The sequence below is a fragment of the Quercus lobata genome, chromosome 5 (genome assembly GCF_001633185.2).
Source record: "Quercus lobata isolate SW786 chromosome 5, ValleyOak3.0 Primary Assembly, whole genome shotgun sequence".
Classification (NCBI taxonomy): domain Eukaryota; kingdom Viridiplantae; phylum Streptophyta; class Magnoliopsida; order Fagales; family Fagaceae; genus Quercus; species Quercus lobata.
The window spans coordinates 18,436,500-18,449,589 of NC_044908.1; the positions used below are offsets into that span (position 1 = coordinate 18,436,500).

The 13,090-nt window shown below is 30.1% G+C and overlaps 2 pseudogenes across 1 annotated transcript in view; one reads left to right on the forward strand and one right to left on the reverse strand.

Annotated features, from left to right (window-relative positions):
• The window catches only part of LOC115990110, a 91,383-nt pseudogene extending 84,800 nt beyond the window's left edge, over positions 1-6,583 (forward strand). The window contains exons 13-18 of the transcript XR_004092146.1: positions 17-57; positions 1,079-1,288; positions 1,407-1,517; positions 3,887-3,949; positions 4,051-4,240; positions 6,151-6,583. The product of XR_004092146.1 is annotated as a probable LRR receptor-like serine/threonine-protein kinase At1g51810 (transcript). The remainder of the gene's footprint in view (positions 1-16; positions 58-1,078; positions 1,289-1,406; positions 1,518-3,886; positions 3,950-4,050; positions 4,241-6,150) is intronic.
• Positions 6,584-12,148: 5,565 nt separating this feature from the next.
• LOC115992406 overlaps positions 12,149-13,090 on the reverse strand; it is a 60,461-nt pseudogene continuing 59,519 nt past the window's right edge.

A 13,090-nucleotide genomic window follows, 5' to 3' on the forward strand; every position in this document is an offset into this window, starting at 1 on the left:
TTATTACAATCCATAGTGGGTTGTCATGCCTCTTAACCAGTTCAAACACCAGAGTTAGTGAAGTCTTAATATGTCTAACCTGTACATCTAGCTATGTTCTAAAGAAGAGGACAGAGGACAGAAAAAAAAAAAAAAAAAAAAAAAAAAAAAAAAAAAAAAAAAAAAAAAAAAAAAAAAAAAAAGTTCTAATGGACCTATAGTCGTTTTGTATAAGCCACGTCTTAAAACGTGGCTATAGAAAAAACGGCTATAGACCAAATGATCTATAGGCATGTTTTTAGTAGCTATAGCCGCGTTTTAAAAATGCGGCTATAGGACACACTCTTTGTAGTGTCTCCTGATTCAAGTGAAACATTTCATAACATATTTAAAGCAAATTAAATGATTAATTTGTAAATTTTTCATTACAACCAAGAAATCTTGAAATTTAAAGAACCAAACCAAATACGTCTTCAACAATAACAATGATCGAAATCTCCCATAAAGAAGAGTGTTCCATTTATATGAAGAGACTACTCTACACAGTCCAAATTCTCAAGGACATTTCTTACGTCATTATTCCAAAATTAACTTGTAATCTAAAAGTTTTTATTTTTTAGGGAAAATATTGGGGTGAGGCAGCTCTATAAGAATGATCGTGTGAATTTGATTAATGGATAAATGTGTTGTGTGAGCGCATGATGAATCAAGACATTGAATATTTACTAGGTTAAATATATTGGGCTATATAAGTGAATACAAGAATTCCAATTGTACTTGGTTCCAACCTACTTTCACGTGGTTAGATTTTCTAAAAGAAGCTTGATTTTAGGGTGACGTTGGATTTTGTTCACTATGCAGTTTTTCTAGCAATGAAGAAGTTGTTTGGGGATAGACTGGGGTTTCTAGAGTTACGGGAGGTGGGAGTGGCATTAGAGTTTAGTATTTGATGTGCACATATTTCCTTTCTCAATTTGCTTAATTCTAATTAGGGGATTGCAGATTGAGGAAATACATTTTTCCTTTCTCAATTTTCTTAATTCTATTTTTATATTTTTGGGGTGTGACATGTAATCCTTCACTACAGAAACGGCTAAAGAATCCAATATCAAATCAAAGAATCGACAATATAGCTACCCCGAGGTTGTGGAAATAACTAATAGCTTTCAAACCATTGTCGGAGAAGGAGGATTTGGAAAAGTTTATCTGGGCATTCTAAAAGATGAAACTAAGGTCGCTATTAAGTTGCTGTCTCCATCATCAAAGCAAGGCTATAAAGAATTTCAAGCAGAGGTTAGATACATGAGTGCTATATTTTCTTCAATTATTTGAAATGAATAATGCTACATTGCTTCAATAATAAAATATTTTACAACATTTTTACAAATTTTTAATATGACAAATTCAAATTCTTATTGGTTCTGATCTGATCCATTAATTCAAATTCACAACTCTCATTGGGTACTGTGATGAAGGTGAATACAAGGCACTTATTTATGAGTACATGGCTAATGGAAACCTACAACAGCATTTATCAGGTATATTAGTATATACATGATAATGTTTATGGTGATTCATTTATGATTGAACAAAAGTATGATAAGTGAAGGGGAAGGCTTTGATACAATTAATTTTCATATGTAATTGCAGTTCGTTGGTTCTGTAAAAAATAAATTAAAATTATATTGACTTTTGTTAAGTATCTTACGAACACAATATAAAACATATTTAGTACTAACATAATAGATCAATAAAATAAAAAATAAAATTTTCAATTATATTTTTACTCAATCGTTTATGATCTTTTAAAATGGTATTATTTGACATTTTCTTATATCCCAAAATTATTTATGATTATTCTATAATAAATTTCAGCGATTTGCTTTTAAATATACAAATCAAAGAGTCTGTTATAAAATTATATGGCCGAATTCCTCATTTCTTAAATTCTTAATTAGTTGCTGTAGCCCTTCAAAAAAAAAAAAAATTAGTTGCTGTAGAAACTAAAATTATAAGTATATGTACCACCACCCTATTAACAAGTTGAACCGCTATAGATTTCTGGTTTTTCGAGCCACAGGCATAATCAATATATATATATATATATATATATATATATATATATTGGAGTTTTATTTTTATTTTTATTTTTATTATTATTTTAAGCTTCAATGCCAAACTAAGCCTATGCTCGTAATGATATGTTCTATTTTTCAATAGTAGTTTTCATGATATGTGAAATATTGTAAATAAACTTGTTTACCAACAAAAATAAATATTTTATTATTTTTCTATGTTGTATGCCTTTGAAAAATGATATCATAGTGGTATGTAAAGAACATCTAATCCATCATTTTTTAGTTTTTTTTGATAAGCAGTTTCTCAACAACTTTATTAAGAAAGTTAAAATAATTTTCTATATGAATCTGAAAAGTATAATTTTTTACATTCTTGTCATCTAGATCTTCAAGAGTGAACATATTATACTTATTAATTCCAAATTGCTTATTAAAAAATATAAAAATAAAGTTGGGTTATACATATTGTGGCCGCACTAAGTAGTTCAATATAAGTATTATAAGTTGTATGACATAATTTTATTATGTGATTCATTATAAGTATATTGAAATTATTAACATAGTTTTGCCAAGGTTTTTGAAAAAGTAAAATACCTTTATAATTAAATCCCAATTATTAAAATTTTTAGAAAATTTAAATGAAATTTCACAATTTATTTTAAATTATTTTACAATATATTTTTATGGATTAAAAATCCGAGGAACTAAAAAGGAATTGGGCTTGGATCATGGCCCAAGACAATTTATTTGTAGATGTGAGTTTCGTGGCCAACTATTGAACTTTTAACAATAATTCTTATCTAAGGATTCACATAAAACAAAAGATTGGGTGAAAATTGAAAATGAAATGAATTTCTCTTTATACTTAGTAAAAAACAGGACTAAGCTCGAGTAAATTTTGTTCTCTCCTTTTTCTTTCTCTTTTTCTTTGGACCCAATCCCTATACATGGAGGATCTCTTTCCTTTTATAGACTCATTGCTCCGATCCTAGCCTTCCACCTAGATGATGGATGATCTTTCTCTTGGATACTTGTCTCATCCTACTCTTTCCCTTCTTTTGAGGTGGTGTTGGGTAGATAACAAGCTATGAGATACTATTCAGGTGTCATTTAGCCATTAATGCAACACGCCCAGTTGGTGTAGTGTATTTAATGCGAAGGTAACAGTAGCTTTTCTAGGAAGTTTCCCCTTCTTCTTATCCAAGCTAGCTACTGCTACTTTCCTCAAATCAAGATCCTCAACTTTGTCTAATCACTTCCCAATTTCTTCAGATTGTCTCTTTCTGAGCTCCTTCCTCATACTAGTTGCTTCTTTGGTCAGCTCTCCCATTCGATCTACCTAAGCTTGCTTGAGTTTAATGAATCAGTAGTTGGGCCTTACTGTTTCTCGGCCCAAGCCCAATGGGATCAAGCTTTTTGGCCTCCCACAATAATATAGTATTTGTTTTTGATAGTATATCATGCTTATAAAATGTGTATTTGTCATGCAAATTAGAATAATTTTTGTTGTTTTTATTTCTACTGTACATCTTAGAGTGATGCTAATGATTATGATACTACACATTTTACTACAAAAATTTTACAAATTGATATATCGCCAATTACCCAAAAAAAAAAAAAAAGTGAGTTAAACATATATACTATGTTTAACATTTTTCTATATTTTATAACTCTTTCAATTATGTTATATACACACACACACACACTTACATGTCAATATTTTAGCCTATTTATTTTCTAGTATGACTGCAAAACCAAGCTATCTTCCCAAAAAAAAAAAAAAAAAAAAAACCAACTGAAACCAATTAATCAATTCATTTTGGTTGCAGTTACTAATATGAATGTCTTGACTTGGAATCAGAGGCTTCATATTGCAATGGATGCAGCACATGGTTTGGAAAAGATCAATCAAATGATTATTTCTCTCTCTCTCTAATCTCTATCTTTTTGTTTGCACTAATAAGTTAATAAATGCTTATTGTTGGACTTCTAGGGTTGGAGTACCTACATAATGGTTGCAAGCCAACAATAATACATAGAGATTTAAAGACCTCCAACATCTTATTAAATGAAAAGATGCAAGCAAAGATTGCTGATTTTGGGTTGTCGAGGGCTTTTGCAACTGAAGATGACACTCATGTGTCAAGTCGTCCTGCTGGTACACTTGGATATCTTAATCCTGAGTAAGTGTCAAGACTTAATGAATTCCTTATACTTTTTTGCTACATAGGGAATATATGATAGTTTTGTGTACATAAATTCAAATAGTATTACTTAACCTACCATGAATGTTTAAATTTTCCACTACTTAAAATATCCACATTTTTCATAAAAGTAACATTGCAAGAAAAATATATTTATTACAATGAAAAAAATCATTACAATAACATCAAAATCATTACAATAGTTGATGTGAAGTGCTGCAATAAAATTTAATATAATAGGTTAGGGCTTTTGTAGATGAAAATGACTCTCATATGTCAATTTGTTCTATTGGTACACTTGGATATCTTGATCCTGAGTAAGTGTCAAGACTTAATGAAATCCTTATACTTTTTAGCTATAGATGGAATATATGATAGTTTTGTGTACATAAATTCAAATAGTATTGCTTAACCTACCATGAATGTTTAAATTTTCCACTACTTAAATATCCCAATTTTTCATAAAAGGAACATTACAAGAAAAATATGTTTATTACGAAGAAAAAATCATTACAGTAGTTGATGCGAAGCGTTGCAATAAAATTTAAGATAATAAGTTTGGACAACAAAAAATTTTGTTGCAATAAACTAAATATTTTAATAACAATTTTAAGAATGATATATATGTTATTACAATAAATAATTTACTATTTCGAATATCTTGTAGCAATAGGCTATTACTTCCGAATCTTATTGCAATAGATTCTAAATAATAGACAAAAATAATTTGAGTTAAATTATTGCAATGATATATTAGATGTAATAAATTTTTGTTTTAGATTTGCCATTGCAATAATTTGTAAAATAATTGATATCAAGTTATCTCGCTTCATGTTTGTCATTGAAAAAGATTGCAAAATAATTGGTATTGCAATGATTTTTTTTTTTCTTTTTAAGTTATTGCAATAAATTTTCCTAATGCTGTAAAATATTAAAGTTTCAATTGCAACTAATAATTATAAGTTATTACAATAATTTACCACTTTTAAGTTGCAAGGGATTTTAACTTGTATATGTGATATTGTATCTAATTTTGTTGTATTGGCACCTGGTGTAATAGATTTCTTTTGGTGTAGTAGAAATATATCGATTATTGAGTATCCTTAAGTCTTAATTGATCTGGCAATTTTCGTGATATTATGTGCATTATTACAAGAAATTATTCTATTAGAATTCCAACTCACACCTCACTTCACTAGTTGGAGTTGTTTTTTTATTTTTATTTTTATAATTTACACTAAAATGCAAAACTCACTCTTTAAGTTTCACCCAAATTTAGTTTAATCCTCTAACTTTATTTTTGTTCATTTCAATCTTGTAACTTTCAAGTTTATTCAATTAAGACTTTTCCATTAACTTTTGTTATATGTTATGGTTAATCTTACAATTTTTTAAATTTTTCTTCAAATTTTTTAAATTAATAAAAATTCAATAAATGATTGACAATATTTTCCATATTTTTTAATAAAAATTTTAACAAAAGTTTGCAAAAATGCCTTAATTGAATAAATCTGAAACTTAGATAGAGAACAAAAATGAACAAAAACAAAGTTAGAGGGTTAAAATGAATTTTGAAGAAACTTAGAGGATAAGTTTTGCTTTTTAGCCTATAATTTAATAGTAATTACAATAGAGAAGTGGGATTAAACATTGGACATCATCATTAAAAATGCCATGAAGTTCCAATTAAACTACAAGGCTCTTGGCCTAAACAGGGTTATTTAAAGGTTTGCTTGCCAACAACTATTACATACATAACGTAAAATTCAACAATATTAGTCATTCAACTATATAATGTAGCTAGTTGACTAGATCTAAGAGAATGATAAAAATATCTACATAGTTTTGGGATTGTTAAAAAATTCTAATGACTTGTGTTTTACATACAGATTTCAAAAATCTGGAAATTTTAACAAGAAAACTGATATTTATAGCTACGGTATTGTTCTAATTGAGCTAATCACTGGCCGCCCGGCAATAATAAGAGGAACTGAAGAAAACACACACATAGTTGACTGGGTTCATCCTATGATTGAAAGTGGAGATATTCGGAACATTATTGATCCAAGGTTACATGGACAATTTGATATCAATTCTGCCTGGAAAGCTGTGGAGATAGCCATGTCATGCATAGCACCAGGGACAATCCAAAGGTCGGATATGAGTGAAGTATGTGCAGAGTTAAAGGAATGTTTGGCTCTAGAGATGGCTCATGGAAGAAGCCAAAGGATGGTGACTGGGGGCAATAAGACAATTTCAAACAATCAACTCATAACGACCTCTTTAGAGCTTGAATCAGATATTGCTGCCCTTGCTAGGTAGTTGTTAAAGAATTTTCTGTTTGTTTGTGGTAAATACTTCCTTCTATGCATTATGTTCTATCTTCTATGTCAAATATGCAGTATTAATTACATTCGTATTTCAAAAACTTCTTATATACTTATTTCATGATTGGATCTGTTCTTCAATTAATTATGAGGGGGACGTTCTTCTATAGCTTATAATACACAATTTTTATTGTGAATGAATTTCATTTTTATGATGGATTGATGGGTGAGTACCATGAAATATGTATGCAAAATGCATTAGGGTACGTGACTATTAGTCAGGCTCTATTTGTTCCAATTTTGAAAATTTGGATTTAGACCCAAAATGATTAAGCAGTGACTAAATAATGTAACACATTGTTTACACAAATGGATAGTCCAAACCACAATTTTCAATTATCAAATCTAAAAAAATAATAATAATAAAAGCTATAATCACTCAGAGAAGAAACAATTATAATCACTTATATTTACAAAACATGTTTGCAGTCCTAAACTCTCTATTTAAGCTCAATAAATGGACTTCTCTTACCAACCCAATGACAGTGACTTGAGAACAAGCGGATTCTTGTACATGAACTTTCTCCCTGAACAAAGCTCATTCACAATGATCCTAGAACTTTGACACACCAAATAACTCTCCAGAGGTTTTCTATCAATGGACTTTCTAACAGAGGTTTAGAGTTTGTACAGTTTGGATGAACAATGTTTTAATATCAGCTCAAGGCGAGAAATTCTCAGAAGAATTCTAAAAAAGATCTCACAAGGAGAAACACTCAAAGGAGAAGAATTGAGAGATCTCTTTGGCTCAAGGGATTTGGCTACTAGATCTACTCCTGCATGCGGCCTCTTGCCGTCGCTCTGTAGCAAGCATTTGTTCTCTATAGAGAACAGTATGTTGAAATTGAATAGCCATGGCTATTCAACAAATTGGTTTAGTATTCATGTGATTTCAGTCAAGCAAATTGAGGTTCAATCCGTTGAAATTTCAGAGACCACAAAGTTGTGCCAACTTCAAATGGACACATCTCACTCATTTCAATTAATTACATATTGGATTTAAATTTCTATATATTTTGAAAGCTCAAATATATGTTTTCTGACAAAACAAGTTCATTTATAAATTTAATATGGTGTAAAAGATATGAACAAAAGATTATTAACTCATAATCTTTGAGTTAACTCGTAACCTTCTCCCCTTTTAGTAGTTTCTTACTCAATTCAGACACAATATTTTTAATATAGCCTAATTTTGACAAATTTTGGTACTAGAATTTGCCTATAAACCTTACCCATCCAAGGCCATTTTCAAACAAAGTATCCTCTAGTTTTAATGTATCAGTTGTATCACCTCATTAAGAAATGGCCATTACGACATGAATTAGGTTAAACCACAGCCATCTACAGTTGGTGAGTCGGCGGGCTAGGCATTTCATACTGGTATGTGTGGGCATCATAAGATTTATTTATTTATTTATTATTATTATTATTTTTCAATCCACAAGGCAGAACATAAGCCCAATCTGATTGTTTTATTAATTAAAAGTGAATTAAATAAACTTTTGGCCCTCACTTTTTTCTTACTAACATTTCTCCACCACCATTTTTTTTTAAAAAAAAACAATAAATTCATTAGTACAATATTGACAATTAAAATAGAGCCCAAAATTCAAATTGAGATAACAAAAAAACTATAATAATAATAACCTGAATTTCCTTAAAAGCCTTTTTAACTTGGTGAGTCGATGGTACTTCCTTCTGTTATTTTTGTTTTTTTTTTTTGGATGAGTGAATTTGACTGAGACGAGAACTTGCAAGTTTGTTTGGTGACACGTTATCAAACCGTACTTTTTTTCAAGTATTACCTTTTTAAATTTCGATTTTGTTTTCCTAAGTACAACTTTTTAAACAATCCCATATTTAAAAATCTAAAAAATAACTTGTACTATACAAATCCTATATGTGTTCAACACTTTTGACTTTTGAGTAATACAACTTCTACATAAAGTCATAGGTATACAATTCAAGGCAGGCCTCTTTCTCTGTCAGTTTTTTAAATTTTTTTCCAATCTTTTATCTATATTTGTCACACTATTTTTTTATATGTGAAGCTTAGTCCTTTTGTTAAACGCAAAGGAAATGCAAGGGAGATATATGTAAAACCCATATTTATTTAGTGATTACAGTTATAAAAAAAGAATTTCAAACTTTATAATAATGTTTAATATATAGCTTTTATTTAAATAAATAAAAATTTGTTGGTGCAGTTATATACCCTAGATTTTATATGTTACTCCACCACCACTAGTTATCACAATTATGCTTCTTATGACAAAACTTAAGAATGGGTCTCCATGAGCCAGACTATTAAATATTTAGTTATTTTCATGAACTACACAGCAAATTTGCGTGAACAAAAGTGTGTAAGTATTTTTTTTTTAAAGGATTTTTATAAACATCACCTTTGGAATTTTAATGTGAGTTTCAATTTGGTATTTGGGATTTTAATTTGAACGATTAACCTCTACGTATTTGTTTGGTAACATATTAAACATTTTGTTAGTATTTTTCATTAAAATTAAAATATTTAATAATGACATTTCAAAATTATTAATCGTATGAAAAAAATCGTGTAATTAAATGCGTTAGTCATCAATATATTTATTTTAAATTATTCTATAATATATTTTAATATTTGGTTTTGATAATATATAATATATCAGACTTCTACGATATGCATTTTCCATGTAACTTAAAACAAATTTGGTTCTTTTATTTTTACTATATATTTTAGAGTGATGTTAATGATATTACACATTTCACTAAATAAATTTTAAAAACTAATGTATCATTAATTACAATTTTTTTTTTCAGACTTTAGCATTAATTTTGCTTGTTTGGATTGTTTTTAGAAATTCACCCAAGTTCATTATATAGCACGTTAGTTGGTAAATGATGTATAATAAAATTTGTAAACTTTTTAGCATTTTTCGATATTTTATAACTCAATTTTAATTATGATATTATTGAAATAATATTTTGGTTTGGATATTATTATTTTAACCGATTTACACTCTGGTCTGATTGTAAAACCAAGTTGTCTTCCCAAAAAAAAAAAAAAAAATCAACTAATAAATCAATACATTTTGGTTGCAGTTACCAATTACACATGGCAAAATGGGCACGTCGGGTCGAGTCAATCGGATTGCAGGTCAAATGGGTCACAGGTTAAAAATGGGTCACAGGTTAAAAATGGGCCACAGGTTAAAAATGGGTCATTTTAAACGGGTTAAAAAGGGGTTTGGGTCAATCGGGTTGTGAGTCGGATCAAGTTATGCAACAAATTACTTGATGTAAAATGAATTATTTTGAATTCACTACTTATATTAAGAATGAACTCAGTTAAACTCATCAATACTTATTCAATAATTTTTAAATTATACAAATCTTAAAATTGCTATCTAAAACAAAATAATACATAGATAAGTAAAATAAATACACAAGTTTTATTTCTACACAATATCAACATTCCAAAATATAAAAAAAAAAAAAAATTACAAATGACTTATTGGATAACTCATTTGATAAAGAATAAAAATATATAAGAAATTTACTATCTTCAAAATTAATTTTATAATCTATTATCAATTGTGGTTGACACTCTATTTCAATTGAGATATACATTAAAGTTTGATTGCTTACTTATTTATACATGGTCTCTTTTATGAATATCAAATCATTGTTAAGCAACACACACACTAGAAAATATCATAATTTATTTTGAAAAGCCATTTATTTTAGACATAAATTGTTAAAAAAATAGGTCTAAGCATTCATAAGTTATGCTCATTTGATACTTTGGCTTCACTATTTTCACACTTGTGAATGTTTCTCACACATGTCTACCATTTTAAATCTATGTTTTTTAACTCTACTGTAATTAGATTATCTTGGCATGTACTTTACTATTTGATATTTAAAAATCTTGACTCATTACAGAATGCTCAACCATTTATCTTTCAATTAATTTACATGCAATTATATAAATGCATCAATTGTTTCCTTAAAACTCACAACAAACAATTAAACTAATATTGTCTTAATTTTACTATTTTTTTTACCCCCAAAAAAAAAAAGTTTTTAAAAAATGGTTCAAGTTCGGGCCGAGTCGTGGGTCGGGTCGGGTTGACCTATAAAAACACGAGTCGAGTAACAGGTCAACTCATTTTTGCTTCAGATCAAAAAAATCGAGTTCAGGACGCGTATTTTTTGGGTCGGGTCAGAAAATTCGGATCCGTTTTGCCATATCTATTACCAATACAAGTGTCGAATAAAAAAAAAACTTCAAATTGCTGTGAATACGTCACACAAATGGAGAAAGATACATGATTATTTTGCTCTTATATTTGTTTTTCCGAATAAATTACTATGAGCATTCAGTCTCAATAAAATTTTAGTTAAACTAATCTAAAACACTTTACTTTTGCTACTTTAACCCACATAGATATCAGACTCAATAATTATTTCTCTACTCTATTTAACTACTATTTTTTCTCTCTCCAAAAATAAATAAATTATTTTTATCCTCTTCCCTACCCAAGACCGTGTTCTCCTTCACAAAAGCGCCGCTGCTACCACCAAACACAAATCCACCTTCTCCTTCACGACACAAACCCACCTTGCATCCAAAAATACACCACTACTACCACCAAAAACACAAATTCCTCAATCAAAACACAAACCAAATGGCTCAACGACAAAAAACACCAACGACCCACCAAAAACACAGACCCATCTCAATAACCCAGCCATATGACGACCTCTGCAACCTCAACAAGCCACCAACGCCGCTGAGAGCAACGATTCGATGATGAGGACATTGATAATCGACGGTGGGGACACAATAATCAGAGAGAGAACAAGTGAAAAAGCAAAGGGGACAGAGGGAGAGTGAATGGATGAGAGAGTAGATGGACAGTTTACCACATTAAAAAATAATTTTCTTTTTAGTTTGGCAATGAATAGTCCTCGTTGGAAGTTATCAGAAGGATTAGCTTCAAGCTACAAGTTGCAATCTGAGCAGGACGAGCACAAAGAACCAGTTATTGGTTCTGTGTTCTGTCTTGTAGCTCCTTATGCTACTGGTAGTTTAGTGGTAGTAAACAGTAGTGATATTTATGGACACGTGTAAGTAGCTGATAGGGTATTTCATATCGTTAGTTTTGGAGGGAATAAATCCGTATAATTTGGGGTTAGTTAGGAAGTCAGTTACACTTCAAGCTTGTATAAATACCTCTGCTTGTACAGTTTTTTCATTTGGTTAATACAATGCAACTTTCATCAAATTCTCACATGGTAATAGAGCACTCTGAGCTTTTCTAGATTCTTCTTAGTCTCATTCCAGATTTTCTTTCACGCTTGAATTTTCTCACAGGTTTGTAAGACCAGAAGTTAGCTCTCTCTGTGTATAAAGCCTTCTCTTTCTTGGTCTTGATTGGATTTTTCAAACCTCTTAATTAATATGTTTACCGACTAAACTTAGCTGACAAGTACAAAGATGAAAGACATATACCAAAGATTTATAGATTTTCTTAACTTATTGTTTTCTTTCTCAAATGAAAAATAAGCGATCATTATATTTACAATCAACAAATTGGATCGTTTGTATTATACTCAAAACCAGCAATTGGCTACCTAGTACGTACTACCTTGCTTGGGGAACCATATCCATCTCAAGGCCCAAAGGGTTCACTTCAAATGTGTCGTTGAATGATTTCGTCATTGGACCACAATCTTGTTCATGAGCCTTTTCTATCTCCAAGCACTCCTTCAATTCAATCACCACATGGTTCATGCTTGGCCTTTGGATGGAAATTAATGGCACACATGCTATTGCTGTCTCTATTGCCTTCCAAACCGAATTTGTGTCAAAATTTCCAGGCATTCTCGGATCAATGATATTTCTTATATCCCCTCTAGCAAGAAGGGGGCTAACCCAATCAACAATATTAGTGTTATCCTTGTTATGGCTTTTTATTATTGCTCTCTTGCCTGTGATCAGCTCCAAAAGTACAATTCCAAAGCTGTACACATCACTTCTCTCAGTTAACCTGTTGGAAGTGTAGTATCTGCATAGAAGACAACTCTAATACCATTAATCTAGATGCTAAATTTCAGTCAGTCAGAATGTGTTGAAGAAAACTTAAACCAAAAAATGAATTGAATGGACGTATACTGAACCACAAAGACTTACTCTGGATCAAGGTAACCCATCGTGCCAACAATAGCAGTGGATAAATGACTTTGACCTTCAGTGAAGAATTTTGAGAAACCAAAATCAGCTATCTTGGCCTGCAGTTTTTCATTCACTAAAATGTTGGCTGTCTTCACATCTCTGTGAATTATAGGTGGTTTGCAACCATGATGCAAGTACTCTAGGCCTACACGTATAGGTTTGGCACATCTTAGTTACAACGTATGAACCAAACTAGAAGTCAACTTT